We start from the raw sequence: 22,556 nt of genomic DNA on the forward strand, positions 1-22,556 counted from the left end.
ACTCAGGTTGTCATATATATACGTATTTCACCTTATGTAGGCTTTTTCTATCCAGACCCTAGTCCAGGTTCTTAGTATCGGCCCCTGACTAGCTTTGAGTGGTAGACTCGCCTTCGGGCTAGTCGCACACTCCTGGATTTTTTCTCCTGCTTTTTTACCTTCTTTCTTTCTTTATTTTTATTATATATATTTTATATGTTTTGTTATTGTTAGGTTAGTTAGCGTCTGGCTTAGCCTAGGTCCCGGCTCGTAGAGCCTAGCCTACCGTTGATCAGTTCGGTCGCTTCCACATAGCTTCTCTCTGATCAGTTGGTTTTAGCCCTATGGGCCTTTATGCTACCGCTTTTCAGTTCAGGTTGCTTCCCGATAGCTTCCCTCTGATCAGTTGGTTGGCCTAAGCTTGGTTACCGTATCCTAGTTTACCGCCTCGTGGTCACTACGTGATCACGAGTCAGCCAGACGCCTGCCAGTCCCCCTCCCCCCCTCTCCCGCTCCTCCCATAGAGTCGGGTAGGGGTGGGTCGGTCTGTCCTTGCTCGCTCCCCGCATGCCCGAGCCTGGCTCTCTCCCCTCCACCGGAGGGGCCTGGGAGTCCGACAGTCCCTGACTGGTTCCGACCTCTCCGCTTCTCGGCTCGGCCGGGTGGTACGTTGTGGGGGGCCCTGGCCTTCCCCCCCTCCGTTACTTCCTTGTCGCTCCGGGCTAGCTCGAGTCTGTATGTCATCTCGCCCTTCCCTCCTTACTAGAGCTCCTCCCTATCGGAGCCCTGGTATCCAGCGGAAGGGTATAGTCCACCATAGTTGGACCGGAGCATACAGTAGGTCTTTACTAACCGTACCGTATTGCTGAGTTACTACACTCCGCTTCACTGGACCTAGTCCGGTTCATTGCATGTCATTGCATGTAGGTTTAAGTTATCTTTAAGTTTATCTTAAGTTTCTTAAACCATCCCTACCCCTCCCTTTCATTTTTACCGGATCTCTCCGGGATTATAGCCTATTCAGGCAATGCAGGGAGGGGTTATGCCCAAATTTTTGTTTTTTCCGAGCTCCGGCATGTAACGGAGTTCTTTGTCCTTAATCTGTAAGTGTTACCCCTTTAAGATACTCATGTGTCTTCCCACTTACAGGCCACCACTGTGAGCATCCGGGATGTTTCCGCTACACTTCAGGACCCCTGTGGACACGAAGTTTGCCGGTCCCATGCTCCATGCGCGACTCCGCACGGGGACATCCAGGTCTGGTACCATGAGACGTGTACCATATGTTACGATCTGGTGAGCCAGCTTTTGGAAGGCGTAAGTATTCCATCTCCGCATGCTGCTCCGCTTCTTTTAGTACTTAAGTTTACATTATTTACTTTAACTTAAGGCATCTAGTTTAAGTTATATTCTAAGTTTTAGTTTTAAGTGATTCTTAAATCTAAAATATACCCTCTCTTACAGGCTCCGGCAGTAAGAGATACGGCATTGGCTACCCTGCGGGCCTGGGTCGGAGGTTTTTGCAAGAACGCCGCCAAGGGTCAGCCCTACAATACGGAGAAGCGATTAGCTCTGTTAATCTTTCCCGGAGGCAAGGCGACTGGATACGTCGACCCGGTAGAGGCGGACCCCTCTATTGCCTTTATCCAACAACAGCTGGCGGCCTCCTTAACAGAACAGGACCAGGATATCTCCACGGATGTCGCAACCCTGGATATAAATGTTGAACCTATGGTAGGTATAGACGACCTGTTGGTCGAGGTAAGTAATGCAGGTACCCAAGGGTCTCCCTTGGGAGTGACTGTTTCTTCTACCCCTGCAACCTCTCCATCCTTCCAAGGCTTTACGGGTGATGAGTTATATACTCCTCCAGAGGCTTCGGTTAGACCTAAGATCAAGTCCAAACATATGACCTTGACTAAGACGTCATCGTCTTCGAAGAAGACGTCCTCGTCTTCTTCCTCACGCAAGTCTCCGGCTCGTAATCCCGGCCCAGACAGGTCTAAAGGGTCTAGCTCGGCTCAAAGTCCTCAAAGAGTAAACCTAAGGAAAGAAAAAGAAAGAAATCCCGCACCCCGGCAGTATCACCAGTTCCACTACCTTTGGTGCCTATTCAGATCTTCCCCTCTACCTCCGCACAGCTCCGGCTTTGGACACCAATGCTGGCCTGTTGCAACAGGTGGGTGACCTAGTGGGCTCCCTTAAGACGAGTATGGAACATATGATATCCCGCCTGTCGGACAGGATCACTTCTCAGGACACTATTATAGCCGGTCTAAGAGAAGCCCCTCTTGCCTCTCCCTCAACCTCTAACACTAGCGGATCTCAGCTTCCCCCGTATGACTCGCTGCCCGCTTTCTCCATGAACAATCCTTGGAGAGTAGCGTCATACGCCCCCTTCCAAGATGGTCTCATCTCCATACCGGAGTTTGGAACTCGAAGAATAGAGGACTTCGAGTTCTACCCGGAAGGCCTACAGCCTCCCTTCATAGGCTAACGCTAGGCTCACGCCTTCGGCTATGGTTAGGGATGACAGGGTACCAAAGGAGACAGTCCTCTATTCTCGTGACCAGGCTCAGCGAGAATGGCTCAGATGTTTAGAGGACATGGACTGCTCGAACACCAAGATCCAACCTTTCAAAAGTCCCTTTACCATTTTCACGATGGACGAGAGTACCCCGCTCCCTTTCCTAACCAAGATAGCTAGGTCGACCATCTCAGCAGCTCAGAAAGGGGAACCCATGCCTCAGTTAAAAGAAGCAGACCCCACATCTCCGTTGCTCCCTTCAATTGGAGAATTGTGGGAAGACTTACCTAATACTTTTCACAGCTGGCAAACTCAAACCTGACTGTGCTATGGAGCAGTTTGGTGAAAAGCTGCCCAGGCTCCCTGATAGTCTTATTCAAGCGGAATTTGACTCCAAAACACGACTAGCCAGGTCAATCAACCTGATGGCTATGTCTGAGGTAGCCACCATGGCTTATGGTTCAGAACCAATTTTCAAGCTTATGACCAAAGCCCTGACTCAAACGGTGCAGTCAGATATGTTCGAGTTTGCCACTGCCAGAACGAATTGTAGGAAGCATGTCCTGCTAGAGGCAACCATTCGTCCATGAACGCGAATAGGTTACTCTCTTCTAACATCTGGGGCGCAGATCTCTTCCCAGAGGCTATGGTAAAGGAAGTCCAGGCAGAGGCTACGAGGTTGAATCAGAGCCTTAAGGACCGTTGGGGTCTTACGGCTAGGAGAAGGCAAGACCTGACACCAAAAAGTAAGGGGCAAAGGAAACCCAGGCGTTTCCAGCCTTACCAAAAGAAGCAACCGCGCTTCCCCCAACAAGTTCCTACAGTGCCGTTAGTGCAAACAGCCCAGCCCTCCACGTCTAAAGGTCAATCACAGCCTATTTATGTGATATCCCCTCAGCCTCAGCCCTCCACCTCATACGCCATCTCCCAGCTTACAATCAGCCTTCGAGAGTCAAGCTTCTCAGAAGTATGACCGCTCGAACAAGGGAGGCAGAGGTAAGCGGTCCCTTTCGTGGGAGAAGGATCGGGAGGCCCCTTCAATAGGGTAAAGCACTTCAGAGGAGGTCGAGGGGGTTACCAGAACCAATGAAGAACTTCAGGTAGGAGGGAGGCTGTTTCACTTTCGCCACCGTGGAACTTCAGCCAGTGGGCTCAGAGCATAGTGTCAAAAGGGCTGGGTTGGAGCTGGTTGACGAACCCACCTCCAGCCAGACCTTTCCGTCACTTCCTTCCAAGGATTGACAGAGTACGCAGAGGACCTCCTTCAGAAAGGAGCTATAGTCAAAGTCAAAAGATTAAAATTTCAATGGTCGCTTGTTCAGCGTTCCAAAGAAAGGCTCAAACAAAGAAGGGTAATCTTAGACTTGTCCCGCTTAAACTTAGCCATCCGCTGCGACAAGTTCAAGATGCTCACGATCTCACAGGTGCGGACGGTTACTTACTTCCCCGTGGGGCCGTCACCACCTCTATCGATCTTACAGACGCCTACTATCATATCCCTATTGCAAGACACTTCCGCCGTATCTGGGATTCAAGATAGGAGATCAGACGTTTCTCCTTCAAGTAGTCCCGTTCGGGCTCAACGTGGCACCCATGGTGTTCACGAAGCTAGCGGAAGTAGTAGTGCAACAGCTCAGAGCTCAAGGGATTATGGTAGTAGCGTATCTCGACGATTGGTTGATCTGGGCCCCATCAGGTCGAAGAATGCAACAAGGCCACACTGAAAGTGATCCAATTCCTAGAATATCTAGGATTCAAGATAAACAGATCCAAGTCAAGACTCACTCCAGAGTCAAACTTTCAGTGGCTAGGCATTCAATGGAATCTATCCTCACACACTCTGTCGATTCCATCCACCAAAAGGAAAGAAATAGCGAAGTCAGTCAAGCAATTTCTAAGTCACAAACTAGCATCCAGGAGAGCTCAGGAAGGATCCTCGGCTCTCTCCAGTTTGCTTCAGTAACGACATCTTAATGAAAGCCAAACTAAAAGATCTAACCAGGATCTGGCGCTCACAGAGCAAATGTCAGGTCCAGGGACAAGCTATCCTCAGTGCCTCTGATTCTAAAGAACCGGCTTCGGCCGTGGGCAAAAGTCAAGAATCTGTCAGTGTCAGTTCCTCTTCAGTTCCCTCCACCAGGGATCACCATCCACACAGACGCGTCCTTAAGCGGCTGGGGAGGGTACTCCCAAGTCACAAAAAGGTTCAAGGAATTTTGGTCACCCCAGTTCCGTCAGTTCCATATAAACGTACTGGAGGCAATGGCAGTTTTCTTGACTCTGAAAAGATTACGCCCACCAAGGTACTCCCACATAAAGCTAGTCTTGACAGCGCAGTGTAGTACATTGCATAAACAGAGAGGCTCCAACTCACGTCATCTAAATCACGTCATGATAGCCATCTTCTCCCTGGCAGACAAATTCAGTTGGCATCTTTCCTCCACCCACATAGCTGGAGTGAGAAACGTCATAGCAGACGCCTTATCCCGATCAGTACCCCTAGAGTCGGAATGGTCTCTAGACGAGAGTTCGTTCCAATGGATCCTTCAAAGAGTCCAGGGCTACAGGGTGGATCTCTTCGCATCACAAGCGAACCACAAACTACCATGTTATGTTAGCCCCCCAACCTGGACCCTCTGGCTTACGCCACGGACGCCCTGGCTCTGGACTGGAACAACTGGGAGAAGATTTACGTCTTCCCTCCAGTGAATCTCCTTATGAAGGTATTAGACAAACTCAGGACATTCAAGGGTCAAGTGGCTCTAGTAGCCCCAGACTGGCCGAAGAGCAATTGGTACCCCCTGATTCTGGAACTGGGCCTTCGTCCCCTTCGGATCCCCAGTCCCAAGCTCTCCCAGTCAGTACAAACGAAGACTGTGTTCGCTTCCTCAGGGATTCTCAAAACCCTAACTTTAATGGATTTCATGAAGTTTGCGGCAAAAGAGATGCGAATATTGATCCTCAGAATATTCTCTTCTTGGAATCCGATAAAAGAGATTCAACTTTGAGGCAGTATGATGCTGCTGTCAAAAAGTTAGCAACCTTCCTGAGAGAGTCAGATATCAGAATCATGACAGTTAATTCAGCTATATCCTTCTTCAGATCCTTATTTGAAAAAGGTTTAGCAGCTAGCACGATTACGACAAACAAGTCAGCCTTGAAAAAGATATTTCATTTGGATTTAACATAGACTTGACGGATACCTACTTCTCGTCTATTCCTAAGGCATGTGCTAGACTTAGGCCTTCTGTGAGGCCTACGTCAGTTTCATGGTTCTTAAACGATGTTCTAAAACTGGCTTCCGAAACCGATAATGACACATGCTCGTTTATGATGCTCCTAAGGAAAACTCTGTTTTTATTAAGCCTAGCCTCAGGAGCAAGAATTTCAGAACTGTCGGCTTTATCCAGAGATCCGGATCATGTTCAATTCCTTCCCACAGGGGAAGTGCTACTTTCTCCGGAACGTAGTTTTTTAGCAAAGAATGAAGATCCTTTGATGAGGTGGGAACCTTGGAAGGTACTACCCCTTCCGCAAGATGTTTCTTTGTCCTGTTTCAACCTTACAGAGCCTTTCTATCCAGACCACCTCCTCTTCCTCATCGGGGCCCCTCTTTAGGAGGAGGGAAAAAGGTGGTACTTTATCCACTAAAGGCATCAGGCAACAAATCCTGTACTTTATCAACAGCCAATCCTGACTCCTTTCCAAAAGCACATGATGTCAGGGCAGTAGCCACCTCAATTAATTACTTCCAACATATGAATTTTGATGATTTAAAGAAGTATACCGGTTGGAAATCGCCGACAGTGTTCAAACGTCACTACCTTAAGTCCTTGGAAGCTCTGAAATTCCCAGCAGTAGCAGCGGGTAACATAGTTTCCCCTGACTCTAGTTAAATTATAGTAGAAGATTCAGTCCTCCTTTCTACCTGCCTCACCCAACAGTTCGTCTATTCCTACCTTGTTCATTAGCATTCACCTTGTGTCTTAGCTGCTTTATGATTGTATAGTGTCCCTTTTGTCTGGTTAGGGACACACACAGCTGATTACCATTCTGATCTCATAGATGTTACCCCCTTATTTTTATGCTAGGGGATACATCCTATTACAATGGTTACGGGTTTTGTATATTAAGTCATATACATTCCTGAGATATATATTTTTGTGATTGATCAAGTATTTATGTAACTTTATATTAATTGCTATTTCTATTTTGATACATGTTGTTACACAGATTTATTATGATAGGTAATCATTGTACCTATTTGTATATATGTAAATTACCTTATATTATTAACATAATTAGTTTTAAGGGTAATTTAAGCATAATTCTGATTTTGTTTTACTGTGTATTTGTATCTTTTTAGCAATTATATTCATTCATTTATTTTGAATCTTTTATTTGAGACCTATTTTGTTTTATTCTGTTTACTTTGTTTACAATCTTGTGCTGTTTCTCTGGTACGATTTCGCGCAAGCGACACGAGCTGAGCCCAGAAAAAGGATTTTGACGTAAGGAAAAATCTATTTCTGGGCGATTGGCTCGTGTCGCCAGCGAAATACCCGCCCTATCCCCCCCCCCCCCCCTACCCTCCCTTATTCGCTCAAGATTGTCTGCTAACTTCAGGATGGCCACCAGAGGCGCAGCAGTCGCAAGCATGGGATGGAGTAGTAGTAGTACGAGCTGCTCTCTCTGTGGGACGGCTCCCCTCTTGGAGGGTTTTGTAGTGGGAGATTTCTATTGGCATTTGGCTCGTGGTAGTGGTCTCACTCGCCTAGTGTTCATACCGACGCCCTCCTAGAGGGTGAGCGAGTCAGTTATACTGACCTTTTTCTTTATTTTATTTATTCTCTGGTATGTGTTAGTACATTTACCCTAGAAATAATAGATTAAAGGATATTTCGCTGGCGACACGAGCCAATCGCCCAGAAATAGATTTTTCCTTAGTCAATCTTTTTTCTGGGCTCAGCTCGTGTCGGCATATGAAATAGTACCAGAGAAACAGACAAGATGGGAATAAGGACAAATGAAACCCAATAGTCAAAAAGAGATATATAATATAAGTGAATCAGGGACATTACAGTATACAAACAAAGTACTTAAAGCTAACTTATCCTAAACAATGGTATGATAAAGAAAGCAATCAATATAAAGTACTTAAAATTAACTTATATTAGACATAGTACACATAATAATGTAATGCAAAACAATAAAGAATGATTCACTTAATTAAGATATTTACAAAGTATACAAACACATTGTGTTCTACCCTAGCATAAAAATAAGGTAGAAACACTGAAGTACATTATATGTACATAACGTGGATGTCCCTAGCAAAAAAATAAGGGACAATCCACCAATATGATTCTAGCGGCTAAGGCTAGAGTATTCTGAGTAGCATGGCAATAGGGTGAGGCATGTTGGACGAGGTAGGTAGAAAGGAGACCTGGATCTATACTACAACTACTATGCAGTATCAGGAGAAACAATGTTTCCCACTGCTAACTGCAGAAAATTTTAAAGATTCCAAGGACTTTAGGTAATGACGTTTAAAGACTGTCGGTGATTTCATCCAGTATACTTTTTTAAGATACCTCAAAGTTCATATGTTGGAAGTAATTAATTGAGGTGGCTACTCCTCTGATGTCATGTGCTTTTGGAAATGAATCAGGATTGGCTTGTTTAATGAAGTAAAGGATCTGTTGTCTGATTCCTTTTACTGATAAACGTGCCACCTTTTTCTTTTTTCTCATAAAGAGAGGAACCTGAGGATCTTGAGGATGTACAGATAGAAAGGCTCTTAAAGTTAATACTGGGTCAGAGAGGAAGGATCTTGCGGAAGTGGGATGACTTTCCAAGGAGCCCCCCCCTTGCAAGGGGATCCTCATTTTTAGCTAAAAAGCTACAATCCGGGGAAAGTAGAAAACTTCTCCTGAGGGGAGGAATTCCACATGACCGCATCTCTGGATAGAGCCGACAGTTTCTGAAATTCCTAGCTCCTGAAGCCAGGCTTAATAAAATAACGTCTTTCTAAGAAGCATTATGAATGTGCAAGACGAGTTGTTCAGTATCTGCAGGCTAGTTTTGAGGACATCATTTAAGAACCATGAAACTGCAGTAGGCCTTTGAAAGGTCTAAGTCTAGCACAGCTTTGGGGGGAATAGACGTAAAGTAAGATTCTGTTAGTCTATCTGAAACCCAACTGAAAGATTTTCTTCAAAGCCGATTTATGAGTAGTAATAGTGCTAGCTGCTAGCCTTTTTCAAACAAGACCTGAAAAAGGATATAGCTAAGTTAACTGTCATGGTTGTAGTGTTTGATTCTTTCAGGAAGGATGCTCATTTTTAACAGCTGAGTCATTTGTCTAATAGTTGACTCTCTTTTATCTGATTCTAGGAAGAGGATGTTTTGTGGATCAATGTTAGCATCTTTGTTAGCCGCAAACTTCATGAAGTCCATAAAGTTAGGGTCTGAAGAATTCCTGAGGAAGCGAACACAGTCCTCATTTGTACTGATTGCGACAGCTTGGGATTGGGAATCTGTTGAGGTCGGAGACCCAATTCCAGAAGCAGAGGATACCAGTTGCTTTTCGGCCAGTCTGGAGCAATCAGAGCTACTAGTCCCTTGAAAGTCCTCAGCTTGCTCAAGACTTTCAAAAGAAGATTCACTGGTAGGAAAAACATAAATTTTCCTCCATTGATTCCATCTAACGACAGGGGCGTCCGTGGCATAAGCCAGAGGGTCCAGGTTGGGGGCCACATAGCAAGAGAGCTTGTGGTTCGCTTGTGAGCGCGAGAGATCTACTTGGAGACCTGGGACTCTCCGGCATATCCACTGGAATGACCCTCGTCCAGGGACCATTCTGATTCCAGAGGGACTGACCGGGACAAAGCGTCTGCTATCACATTTCTTACCCCCCGCCAGGTGAGTGGCGGACAGATGCCATCTGTGTTTGTCTCCTAGCGCAAAGATGGCTATCATGACATGATTCACGTGTTTGGATTTGGACCCTCCTCTGTTTGATGCAATGTACTACCACTGCACTGTCCAAAACTAGTCTTAGATGAGACTTCTTCGGGGGAATGGAGTCTCTTCAGGGTAAGAATACTACCATTGCTTCCAGGAAGTTTATGTGAAGCTGGCGGAACTGAACTGACCAAGTCCCCTGAACTTGCTTGAATTGAGAATATCCCCCCCATCCGACAGGGAGGCATCCGTGTGAATGTTTTAACACTGGAAGGGGATATTGAACGGGTACTAATTTGGCAAGGTTCTTCACTTTTGTCCATGGATGGAGCTGATTGCGAAGGATCTGTGGAATTACTGACAACTTGTCTCGAGATTTGGCGTTTGCTCTCGATCGCCAAACTCGATTTATATCTTTCAGCCTTGCTTTCAGGAGGATGTCTGTCACTGAGGCAAACTGAAGAGAACCCTAGGATTCTTTCCTGGTTTCTCCTTGATGTTTGTTTGCATTTGAGAAATTGTTTCACAGACTTGGCTATTTCTTTTCTTTTGACACCGGAATTGACAGATTGTGGGAAGACAAATCCCATTGGATTCCTAGCCACTGAAAACGAGACTCCGGAGTGAGTCTGGATTTCGTTTTGTTTATCTGGAACCCCAGATGTTCCAGAAATTGAACTACCTTCTTGTGGCTTTGAGACATTCCTCGACCGTTGGTGCCCAGATCAACCAAATCGTCGAGGTATGCTGCTACCATTATCCCTTGAGTTCTCAACTGCTGAACTACCACTTCTGCTACTTTCGTGAATACCCTGGGGGCTACATTCAGACCGAAGGGCATCACTTTGAATGAGAACGTCTGATTTCCTAGTTTGAAGCCTAGGAATGGACGTAAGTGTCTGGCTATAGGGATATGATAGTATGCGTCTGTAAGATCGATGGAGGTTGTGACGGCCCCAGGGGGAAGTAAAGGTCCGTACCTGCGAGATGGTGAGCATTTTGAACTTGTCGCAAACGATGAAAGAGTTTAGCTTTGACAAGTCTAAGATTACCCTTCTTTTTTGTTGAGCCTTTCTTTGGCACGCGGTGAATAAGCGACCTTGAAATTTTAGATGCTTGACTCTCGCAATAGCTCCTTTCTGAAGGAGTTCCTCTGCATAATCTGTCAATTCCTTTGATGGTTCCTGATAGAATGATTTGATTGGAGGAGGATCTTTGATCCAACTCCAACCCAATCCTTTGGACACGATGCTCCTGTGCCCATTTGCTGAACCCCCACCTGTGACGGAAGAGGAACACTTCCCTCCTACCTGGGGAGAGCCTCACTGTTGTTGGGCGGGTTGACCTCCGCGCCCTCCTCTGAAGTGTTTACCCCTTGCAGCTCTTCCTGTGCCACGTTGGCGAAAGTGGCCCCCCCTCGCCTTGCTATTCCCCTAGAGAACCTATTAAAGGCTGGGTAGGCCTGGCTTTCGTACATTGAAGTTGAAGGCCGGCGAGACTGCGTAAGAGGTGAAGGTTGACTCTGAGGAGACAACAGGAGGATGGGTTGCGTCTGCTTTGAAGTAGACGGCTGTCCCTGTTTGTGTAACTGGGACGGCCTGAACAAATTGCTGTTGCTGCTGTTGCTTCTGGTAAGGCTGGAACCTTCTTCCTGTCTCTTCAGCTTCTTACCAGCAGCAGGGGCGGTCTCTTGTTTCCTCTTGGAAGAGATGCCCCATCTAGCTCTAAGGCTCTGGTTAAGCCTAGCAGCCTCGTGGTGCACCTCATTCACAGAGGCCTCTGGGAAGAGGTCCGCACCCCACATGCGGAAGCTAGGAGTCTATTAGGCTCATGCCTGATAGTTTGCCTCCTGCAAGACATGCTTTCGGCAGTTCCTTCTAGCTAGGAAGAAGTCAAAAGCATCAGCTTGGACTGTCTGAAGCTGTGATTTAGCCAGAATCTTGAATAAAGGTTCTGTGGCGTAAGACAGGGCAGCCATTTCCGTAATGATCAGGGAGTTAAGGGACCTCCCAAATCTTGTTCGAGCATCAAACTCTGCCTGAATAAGGGTATCAGGCAGTCTTGGAAGCTTCTCGCCAACTGATATCCATTGCGCAGTCTGGCTTAAGCTTACCTATTGAGAACGTGGCAGGCAAGTTTCCTTTCATCCCAACAAATCTCCAAAGGCTGGGAAGAGCGGAGAAGGTTAGATTCCGCTTCCCTCAGCTGTGGCATGGGCTCGTGCCTTGAGGACTGCCTGAAGATTGCTTCAACTATTTTGGTAGCGAACGGAAGAGAAGCCTCCTCCTCCGTAGCGAAAATAGTGAATGGACTCTTGAATGCTTGGAGTTTGGTGTTGGTACACTCCCAATCCTCCAGGCAGTGAACCCATTCCCGCTGTGCGTGATCCCTACTATACAGCACAGTCTCTCGGGAGATCTTATCCTCTCTAGTGAGAGCAGCAACGGTCAGCCTAGCATACCCAATGAAAGGCTGAGTCAGTCCGGGAGGATAGAACTCGAAGTCCTCAATCCTTCGAGTTCCACACTCCGGGATAGAAATCATGCCGTCCTTGAAGGGGGCCATAAGCGGCCACTCTCCATGGGTTATCCATGGAGAAGGCTGGTAGGGATTCGTAGGGAGGTAACTGTAAACACCAGTACCGTGCTATAGGGGAGCTTGGCTGAAGAGGAGCCTGGTTAAGACCAGCAAAGCGGTCCTCGTGCTCTCTAACTCGGTTAGAGAGATCTTGAATGGACTGGCCAGACTGGTTATGGTGTTTGACAGCTGTGCAAACATCTGTTCAAACTTAGAGCCCAGAGAGCCAACCATATCTCCCACTTGTTGCATCACAACTGCTGAAAAGGTGGTGGGATCAAAGGAGCCCGGTCCTGCCACTCCAACAGGAGTTACCGGAGTAGATCCGGTAGATGCCGGAGAAGGCGTTGGCTCGGCCGGAGCGCGAGCCTTCTCCTTAGAAGCCTTGCTTCTAGAGCTCTTAGAGTAGGAAGAGCTAGGCTTTGCCTTCACCGCGTCAGCGTAGGAAGTCGTAGACTTCCTAGCTGAAGAAGACGACGACTTCTTAGAAGTCGTCTTATGCAGAGTCTTCTGTTCTCTCTGTCCCTTCACTTCGGGGGTTTCGGGGACAGAAAGAGCGGGAGAGCGGGCAGGGATCTCAGATCCCGTAAAGCCTTGGAATGAAGCAGAAGAAGGGACAGGGGAAGAAGATCCAGGAGCACACCCAAGGAAAGACCTTGGGCGCCCGACACACCTACCTCAACCAACAAATCCTCTGCCCCTACCGCCATAGGCTCAATATTCAGGTCCAGGTTGGCCACATCTGGGACCGGCTCCTGCGTGGAGACGGACCCGAACGCCTGCTGCACCTCCTGCTGAATCGAAGCTATGAGAGGGGGCTGCCGAGATGGGGTCCACGTAGCCGGTCTACTTGCCACCGGGCCGGGGAAGATCTGAACGGCCAGCTTCTTGTCAAGAATATAACGGCTGGCCCTTGGCGGCATTCTTCCCGAAGCCGCCCACCCAAGCCTTCAGGGTTGCCAGGGCGACTTCCTTCACGGCGGCAGCCTGAAAGAGAAGGCGATATGAAGCTTCTAACGGCGGAGATAGGGTTGAACGAAGCTTAAACTAAGTGTTAGTAGTGATAAGACCAAGAAAGTCTAGAGTAGACTTAACCCACCCAACAGCTGACTAACGAGGTCGTAAGCAGATGGTGCAAACCTCCGGGTGCCAAACGATCAGTCCTTTGTGGGTGGTGGCACACGGGGCGTGGGTCCTACACTCCTCATGGGCGCAGGGGTCGTAGAGCGTTGCGTTGCAACCTGGGACCTGACAGTTGGTAGTCCTGTAAGTGGAGAGATACATGAGTATCAGGTGCACACTTACAGCCTAACAAATGCTCCGCTGCATGCCGGAGCATGTAAGTTAGATTAAACCAGGAGGAAAAAACCCCCCCCCCCCCAGGCCCCCCCCCCCCCCCCCCCCCCCAGCCCCCGCCGTAATACGTGTGGTAACTAGGCGGTTGGAGTTGGTCTAAGGCTACGCCGGGGAGACAGGAAAAAGATTCCAACCAGGAGTGTGAGGAGCCATGAAACCACGACGGAGATAGTACATAAATTAAATTAAATTAAAAACTAAAATTCACCGAATATTAGGGTATATCCGTATATAACGAAGTATAAATTTTCCGTCTACTAGAAGAGTGCCCGGGTAAGGAGCGAGCTCTCCTCCGGTAGCGGAAAACAGGATATAGTAGGCAAGCAACAGACCACTAGTAATGTCCACGCCCGCCCACTGGCGGAGCCAGACGGACCTATAACCAAAGGGGCCCCCGCTTCAGCGGAGGCTCCGTTCGTTACGGTAGGGGAAGGGTGGGACTAGAGGCAATAGGTGGGGTCCCCGGCGTAACACGGCGGGAGAGAGAGAGAAGGGGGGGTGGCCGTACCCCCCCCCCCCCCCCCCCCCCCCCCCCCCCCCCCCCCCCCCCCCCCCGGTCACTACAGCTACCCGCTCGAAGTTAACCCAGTACCCGAGACAAGTGGTCGCCCTAAACCCCAGCTGGGATGGAGCTCCAGGCCTCCTCAGAGGGAGAGGGAGGTAGGCTACTGTGGTTGTCATGGCAACCAAGGAGATCCACCAGACCCCTCCCCCCCTATACCTGGTAGGGAGGGAAGGGAAGGGTAAGGTGCTAAGGGACACGTGATCGCAGGTGGCCTAAGCCGCGATAGCAACACAACCATAGAGGGGCCACGTGAACCAGACTGTACCAACACATGGCACAAGCACCTAGGCGAGCCTAACACCCTAACAAAAAAATAACACTGATAATACATCGTAAAGGAGGAAAAGACACTTTTTTAGGAAAAGAGAAAGAGCCCAGGAGGAGGCAAGCTGTTTCCGAAGAACAGTTGACTACTCGGAGCCAGCGGTAGCCGATGAAGAGCAAGAGCTGAGATGCTGGGCCAGAAACACGGTATAGCCCTAAATACCAAACTAAGAGAAAATGGTAAAGGGCTGTGTCGTCCTAGCTATAAAAACGATGTAATAAGCCCATAAGTATAAGATGTCCCAGTATGGGAGACCGGGAAATCTTAACACGAGGCGGCACACAGCCGCCACGAGTCAACCGGGAGACTGTATATGACCTATAAGAAGGAAAATACTGGTCCCTGGAAGACTAAAAAACTGGAAAATACTACTTATGAGGCACTTAACTTAGCCGATGCAATAGCAGCACGTTCCATCGTAAATGACGAGATAAATCCAAGAAAAACAACACGAGAGGAAAAAAGCACTCTAGCGCTGTGAAGCTAATGATTAAGGATGACCGCTAGGGGCGCTGCTGTCCGTGGCGTCGGTAGTAGTAGGTAGTAGCGGCCTCATCACCCTTTAGTATCAGCTCTCTCTGGTGGGGATTTTATGTTGGAAGGTCTAAATGGTGAATGACTCGTGGTAGTGATCCCACTCGCCTATATTCACATACCGACACTTCTTTTTATAGAGTGAGCGAGTCAGTTTTACTGACATTTTCTTAATTTTGTTTTTTCTCTGGTAATTTTAGATTAATTTTACCTAGAAATAATGATCTTAAGGATATTTCATAGGCCGACACGAGCTGAGCCCAGAAATATATATATATATATATATACGTATATATATATATATATATATATATATATATATATATATATATATATATATATATATATATATATATATATAATATATATATATATATATATATACACACACACACACACACACACACACACACACATACAGACAATTTACATCGTATGAACATATATATTGTATGTACTGAATTACAAGGAGTTACAAGGATTAGGATGTCTCAAAGACTTATCAGTCCATCCAAGGAGACATCATGTGGTCACTTATCTTTAGGAGCAGGTTTTATGATTCATTCACAGTGTTATAATGATTTTGTCTAGCTTTCTTTTGAACTATTCTACACAGCTGCAATGTGTTGTATGTATCTCTTCAGCTCTAGTTTCCATCCATTATTTCTTGCCTGGGCTTCGTTTAATGTGAAGAGGTTACTGTCTAATTTTGTTATGCCTTTCAGTATTTTGAATGTCTCTATTAGTTGTCCTCGCAGTCGTTGTGATTCTAGGTCATACATGTTCAGGCTCTCTAGTCATCTTTGGTAACCTATTTGCCTGATGGATGGAATTAAATTTGTAGCTCTTGCTTGTAAGATTGTGATTAGTGGGTAACGAATGTCTTGACACAGGTCTTCACAGTCTAGATGAGATACAAGATCATGATCAGTGGGCAAAGAATGTCTACAAATACTCCCACCCAAGACAATTATTACTGATTAATAATGAAAAATTAAACAATGCATAATTAATAATGAATAATTGGAAGATTTGTACAGTTAATCACGATATCTTGTTGGTATGAGGAGCCGTCCTTGAGTTCATGATATTTGAGGTTGTGGGGTGGTCTCGACTGTTGGGTCGTCCAGCTCCTGGGACAGCCTCGACCATGTCTTGGGATATCGGTTCCTTTGTTTGAGGTCTTGTTTTGTGGAGGAACTCTCGGACGTCTGCTGATCTCTTCCCGGGTTTCATTATCCATCAGGAGAGCTGGCTTTAATCTGTTGACGGATACCCAGTTTTCCCACCCGTGGATGTCGATGAGGTAGGCCTTGGAGTTTCTTGTGATGACATGGTATGGGCCTCTTTATGGTCTGGACAGGGGTGGACAGCGGGCATCGTATCTCAGGAAGATGTGTGTACAGGATTCTAGGCCTTCTTATGTGTAGTTATGTGTCCTGTCCATGAAAGTCTTCCAGCAGGGTGCGAATTCCTTTGCTATTTCTCTTAGTCTTCTGAGGGGCGTATCTTGGTTGTCTGGTTCCATGGGGAAGAATTCCCCTGGTACTGACAATGCTTCCTCGTAGACTTTTCTGCAGGAGATTCTTCATCGTTTGCTTTTGGTGCTGTTCGAAGTCCTAGCAGGACCCAGGGTAGTTACACCTTCCAATTTTCGTCGGTACACCGTGCCATCAGTGCCACTTTTAATGAACAGTGGTCCCTTTCCACCATTCCATTGGCTGAGGTGTTATATGCCGTCGTGCTGTGGAGTGTTGTCCCTATCAGGCATGCCAAGAAGACCCAGAGTTCTGACAGGAATACTTGTAGACCGGTCTATGACTGTTATGGAGGTATGAGGCACCCCTCAATTGTGGCAGGGGTCCTACGATGTCCACATGAATGTGCCCGAACCATCTTCATGATTGAGGGAAGTCCTCGATGCCTGATTCTGTGTGCTGGGTGATCTTGCTTGTCTGGCACGGTATGCAGTTCTTTGCCCATCTCTGCACGTCTTTTTTTATCCCATGCCACACAAACTTCTCGGTCATCAGGTGCATTGTTGTACATCCAGATGGATGGGAGAGGCTGTGGATGATGTCGAATACCTGCTTCCTTTGTGATGTGGGTATCAGGGAGTGGGGGCAGTTTGTGCTGATGTCTCAGAGAAGTGTTAATCCCTGCTCTCCTACTGGCACATCCATCCACTTCAGCGCAGTGAGTGCCATGTGGTGAGCTGGCGTTTTAGGGTCTTCGACTTATTCCTTTGCCAGGTCCTTGTCGATGCCCAGGTGGACCAAATTTATTTCTGCCCTTGACAGGGCGTTGGCTACTAGGTTCTTCTTTCCGGGGAAGCAGCTGATGGTGCACCCGAATTGGGATATAGCGGCCAAGTGCCGCTGCTGTCATGTCGACCACGCGTCCCCAGCCTTCGTGAAAGCATGTACCAAAGGCTTGTGGTCCATCTGAATGGTGAAAGGGCTGCTGTCTAGGGGGTATTTTGAAGTGTTGCATGGTCTGGTAGATTGCCAGCAGTTCCCTCTCTAATGCAGTGTAGTGGGTCTTGGGCGGCTTCAACTTGCGGCTGAAAAAGGCGAGCGGTAGAGGGGACCCGTCCACTATCTGCTCCAGTACGGCTCCGCAACCTATGTTGCTGGCATCGATGGTAAGTCTCAGGTGGGGTCCTGGCAGGCTAGGGTGGTGGCTCCGGTGAGGGCTGCCTTCTTCTCCTCGAGTGCCCTCTGCTAAGATGTTTCCCACATCAGTGTCTTCAGTTTCCCCTTCAGCACCTTAGTCAGGGGATACATGATGAGCGTGATGTCCAGCATGAATCGTCAGTAGTAATTGACCATCCCAAGGAACATCTGCAGGGACTTGATCGTCTTTGTTGTAGGGAAGTTGTTTACCGCCTCTACCTTGGAGGCCGTGGGGCGGACGCCTTTCCAGGAGACCTTGTGTCCCAGGAAGTCCACACTCTCTACGCCGAAGGAACACTTGTCGAATCTGACGATCAATCTGTTCTCCTGAAGGCGTTTCAGCACAGCCCAGACGTGTCCCAGGTGCTCTTCCGGGAACCTGGAGAAGATCAGGATATCATCCATGTAGCAGACGCAGAAAGGTAGGTCCCCCAGGGTGCTGTCCACCGGTTATTGGAATGTGGCCCTGGCGTTCCTAAGGCCGAGGTGGAGTAGAAGGTGTGTTCCGAACTGTGTGATGATGTCTGTCTCCAGAACGTCGTCGGGATGTACTGGCACCTGAAAATAAGATTTAAGTAGATCCATTTCAGTAAATATTTTGGCTCCGTGTAGGGCTCCTGTTAGGTCCTGCATGTTTGGCAGGGGTCATGGTCAGTCGTTATCACCAGGTTCAATCGACATAGCCCCCACAGGGCCTCCAGGAACTGCCTGGCTTCTCACCATGTGGAAGGGGGATGCCCATGGGTTTGATGTCTTCTTGCAAATACCCATTTTCTCCATTTCTGCAAATGCTTGTTTAGCATCCTGGAGCTTCCTGGGCAGCAGGCGGTGAAATTTGGCATGTATCGGTGGGCCAAAGGTGCTGATGTGGTGATAGATGCTGTGCTTGGCGTGTGTTCCTGGTACCTGGTGTAGCTCTAGCTTGAAGACATTTGGGAATTCGTGTAGGAGGACGCTGTATTTGGATGACGCGGCAGTACAAACAAGTGGCATTCCTGGGCCAGCAGCCATGTTGTGCCAGAAAATCGGCGCCTAGTGGAGGGAGCCTGATGTCTGGGATGATGAAGAGCCATTCGTGCTTATGGCCCAGAATGGATATTCTGTAGGTCTTGGTTCTGTAGCAGCGGATGGGGCTTAAGTTTGCGACCACTAGTGCAGCCGTGGCGTTGGGCGGGCAGTTGCGGTCCTCTCTCTACAGCAGAAAGACTGACTGCATGGCATCTGTGTCTACCAGCATTCGGCGCCCCAAGATTGCGTCATGGATGAAGACTCCCACTGGTTGGGATTCCCTGTTGTTTGCGGCCACTGCTGTTATGGGTGGCCGCCCTCTGCATTTTTTGGGAATGCACAGGGAGCTCTGCAGTTTCTGGCGCATTTCCCGAATCGCTGGTGGAAATAACACCAGGCTGGATTCATTCACATCCTCTGCTCTTGCGGCAGCACCATTTCTCTGTATATTGTGTGTGTATACCCCTCCTAGGCTGCAGGCTGCGGGTGCTGTGGCGTGCTTGGAGGCCTTGGTGGCCTTGTGGAGTTTATGCACGATGTTCACCAATTTCTCCATTGGAAGTGTGTCTGCCTCCATAATTTACACCCTTACCTCCTGAGAAAGGTGCCGCATGAATATTTCTCGTGTTAGGCTGATCTCCCTTTTGCCAGATTCATTGCAGTTCGTCAGCATCAGGATACCTCGCAGCTCGTTGTAGGCATCCTTGGGCAATGTGTCCCCCAGGGGCTGGTTCAGCAGGTCCAGGGTGCATTAGGCTTTTTCTGGGACGGGCATTGAGTAGATCTCGGTGAGCTTCTGGCTGCGCGTCTAGCCAAGGTGTAATTTTATTAAACACTTCCTCGGGCAGTGTGGTCATGGTGATATCCGCAGGAACCACGACGTGGTGTTTTTCCACGAGAATGGCGGCAGCTTTATCACCTGAGTTATTGCAGTTTTCGAAGGTGAGAGGGGGAAAGCAGAGGATTATGGGTCCTCGGTTTGATTTTTGGGTTCTGTGTTTGGCATTTTGACAAACACCAAAACGCGAATTAAGCGCCGTATTTAGTCCATTAATGTTCAGGGTTCATCAGAAGTCAAAACTACGCCATGTGGTTCCCTTAATGACTTTCTGAAGACGGTCGATGTGGATCATAAATGGCAGGGCCAAACCATTCGAACACGCCTGAACATACCTGAGGAGTTATGCGGTAATTAGTCCGTTAGTGGCATGGGTGGTTTTCCTTCCTTAGAAAACCACCCATAGATCCATAGAGCTTTCAGAAGCCTAAACTTTGTTGCCGTATGGTTCTGTTAAAGGCTTCTGAAGTTTAGCGCGGTCGTAGTGAGTCTGTTAATGGCGAAGCCAAAACTGCTGTTTAACATCACTCCTCGGCTCACCAGTTGTGAGGTCTCAATGAAAACAGTGCTGGGTACTGATGATTTATTACCTGGTCACGCGATAAACATAGCAGTGTGTGGATGGAAATGGAGTGCCCGACCCCCCAGGGTCCACAACTCGCATGCAGATAGAGAAGAATTTGTGTTTCTTAGCAGTCAATAAAATGATAATAACAAAGGACATAATGGACATACATTGAGGAATTATATTTCGGCAAAGTTGACTCACAAGATGGCTGCCCACGTGACCCAGTATAGAAGGGGGAGGCGGGAGAACAGCAAGAGCTTGGGGAGAGGGGGAGTGGGACTCCATGAAATGAGTCAGCAAGCCCTCCAAGGAAGGAGCTGCCTGTAGCCCAAGTGATGCCCAAACCGCCGCGAATTTGGAAGACTCCGAATCTGAAAGGCAAGATCATGATGAGGAAGCCTCCCCACCTTCGGAACGGGCATTGGAGCCCAAAGGAGAAGAGGTAACATTACACAAAACATCAGCCTGTGGCACTCCTGATACTTCCATCGACGAATCAATGGAAGAAAAGGAAGGAGACACAGGAACAACAGAAATAGCTACAAAGGAGAAGGAGCCGACGACTCATTACACGTAGGAGAAGCAAAGCCTTCCCAATTAGGAAGAGTAAAAACTCTGATGCTCCCTCTTCTTGTAAAACAGCTACCACTGAGCCTTAGGCCAGGCAAGACACTCTGGACAAGGATTCTTATTTAGTACAAAAGTTAGCTCTGAACATACTGCAAGTGGTGTGCGGGTCCGTTACCTCAGATGCTAGAAACCTCGAGCAAGGAAATCCTCAGATGCCTGGACACATACGCTGGCGAGGATGAGTACTTTCATAGGAAGCCATACTCCAAAACACAAACATTCAATCAACCGGCTTGGGAGGAGAGCTAAGCGTAAGTGTCTATGTACTCTCCAAGGCAGTTAGGAAAAGACTGAGTATCACGGGGTTTAGATGCAGTCTTCGACCAGATCTCACCTCATATGCGCAGCCATTGCCAGATCTCACAGATTCCTTGCTTACAAACTATGAACAAAAGTTGTTTCTATCAATGTGAGAGAGAGAGAGAGAGAGAGAGAGAGAGAGAGAGAGAGAGAGAGAGAGAGAGAGAGAGAGATTATAATTCTAGAAATTGTTACATTGTTTCCAACACCTGTAGCTTACAAAGAAGTAGCAGGCGGAGTTCCTATGGCAAATATAAGCATTAAATACATGCCTAAAATAAACAAATTATATATGATTTTGTTTTCAGTGTTTCTATCAATAATTTACTTGTGTGCAGTGGGTAAACATTATCAAAATTTAATTATAACTTTGAGATTTGCATATTAATCTATTCATGTTGGGGGGGCACCCCCTTGAATCAACCATAGTTTTCTGGTAACATAAGGTCATTTGTTTTAGTTTATTGGTGAAAATGATTACATAGTATTTTCTTGTCCCAGAAGTACTTAAAGTTAATTTACTTTAGTTTATTGGTGAATGAGAATAGTTTTTCTTGTCAGATAAGGGCTTGAAGTTCCTGCCTTCAAAATTTTCCCTCAGACATAAATTGGGTTAATTGTGAACCCTTGTCTGTGGTATGATAAGAGTATGGTCGAGATGGCTTTAAATAAATCTTCTGTTTGTGTCTGTTCACTGGGAACGAGTTGTTATAATAAACAATTTGAATAGTAACCGTATTTAACCCCTTCTCTCTTGTAAAACTGATATGTATACAATAGTAGTTGAAAACATCTTTTTGAAAGGTAACATTTCTAATCACTTCTCAATTTATTTCAGTGTATATGGTGGGATTTGATTAATTTTACCCAGATGAGCACAACATTTTAGCTTTGTGTGTTTATTATTCACATACTATTTGTTTTGAAGCAGTCATTTATCTATTTCTCTAAAATTATTTCCTTTTCACTATTGCATTTACTAAACTAGTGATTGTCAGTAATATCCATTTAATTTAATTCTATCTAGATCAGATTAATAATGAACTGTGATAGTTTTCATTAGATGCATTTAATAAAAGGAGCAAACCCTTTTCTGCTAGAAATATCCGTAGTATATACCACCTTTGTTGTAAGGATCAGATTGAGAAGATAGAAATGGGAAAGGTTTGTAATACCATATTTCATATACAATCTAGATTCTAATATAAGAAAATGACACACTGAAGTTCTAAAAAATTATTTTTAATATTTAATACACGAATAGTAACCAAGAAATAAAATAGAGAGCGTTCACAGCCTCAGATTTAGGCACCAAAAGAACTTAGACTCATTATTTGTCACTTTTGAAAGCATTCACTATTGGTAGGTTTAAAATAAAACATTGCAAAAATTGTTTTGAGATATTTGGATTGAAGTTGCTTTTCCTTGCCACCTACTAGTATTTCTTTTAATAAAAAAAAGTGTATTAGAAATTAGTTTAAAGTGCTTTTACTGATAAAATGCTCTTGTATCATACCCTATGAATGTTGTATTGTTTGTTCAGTTACTATTGTCAAAATACAGAGCCTGTATTTCATGGATATGTATAAGCCCCAATGGGCTCTTTTACTCTTGCCAATTTGCGTTAAAAATTTGATTTGCAATTAATTCTTAAAATAATTTTAGAGAATTACTCAAGAACTGAGAAGAATTGATGTACTGAATCATC

At 46.6% G+C, this 22,556-nt stretch overlaps 1 protein-coding gene across 1 annotated transcript in view; it reads left to right on the plus strand.

Annotated features, from left to right (window-relative positions):
- LOC135207300 (titin homolog) overlaps positions 1 to 22,556 on the plus strand; it is a gene marked incomplete in the record, with an annotated part of 153,910 nt that overhangs the window by 103,226 nt on the left and 28,128 nt on the right.

Source organism: Macrobrachium nipponense, chromosome 32 (genome assembly GCF_015104395.2).
Source record: "Macrobrachium nipponense isolate FS-2020 chromosome 32, ASM1510439v2, whole genome shotgun sequence".
In the NCBI taxonomy this organism is placed as follows: Eukaryota; Metazoa; Arthropoda; class Malacostraca; order Decapoda; family Palaemonidae; genus Macrobrachium; species Macrobrachium nipponense.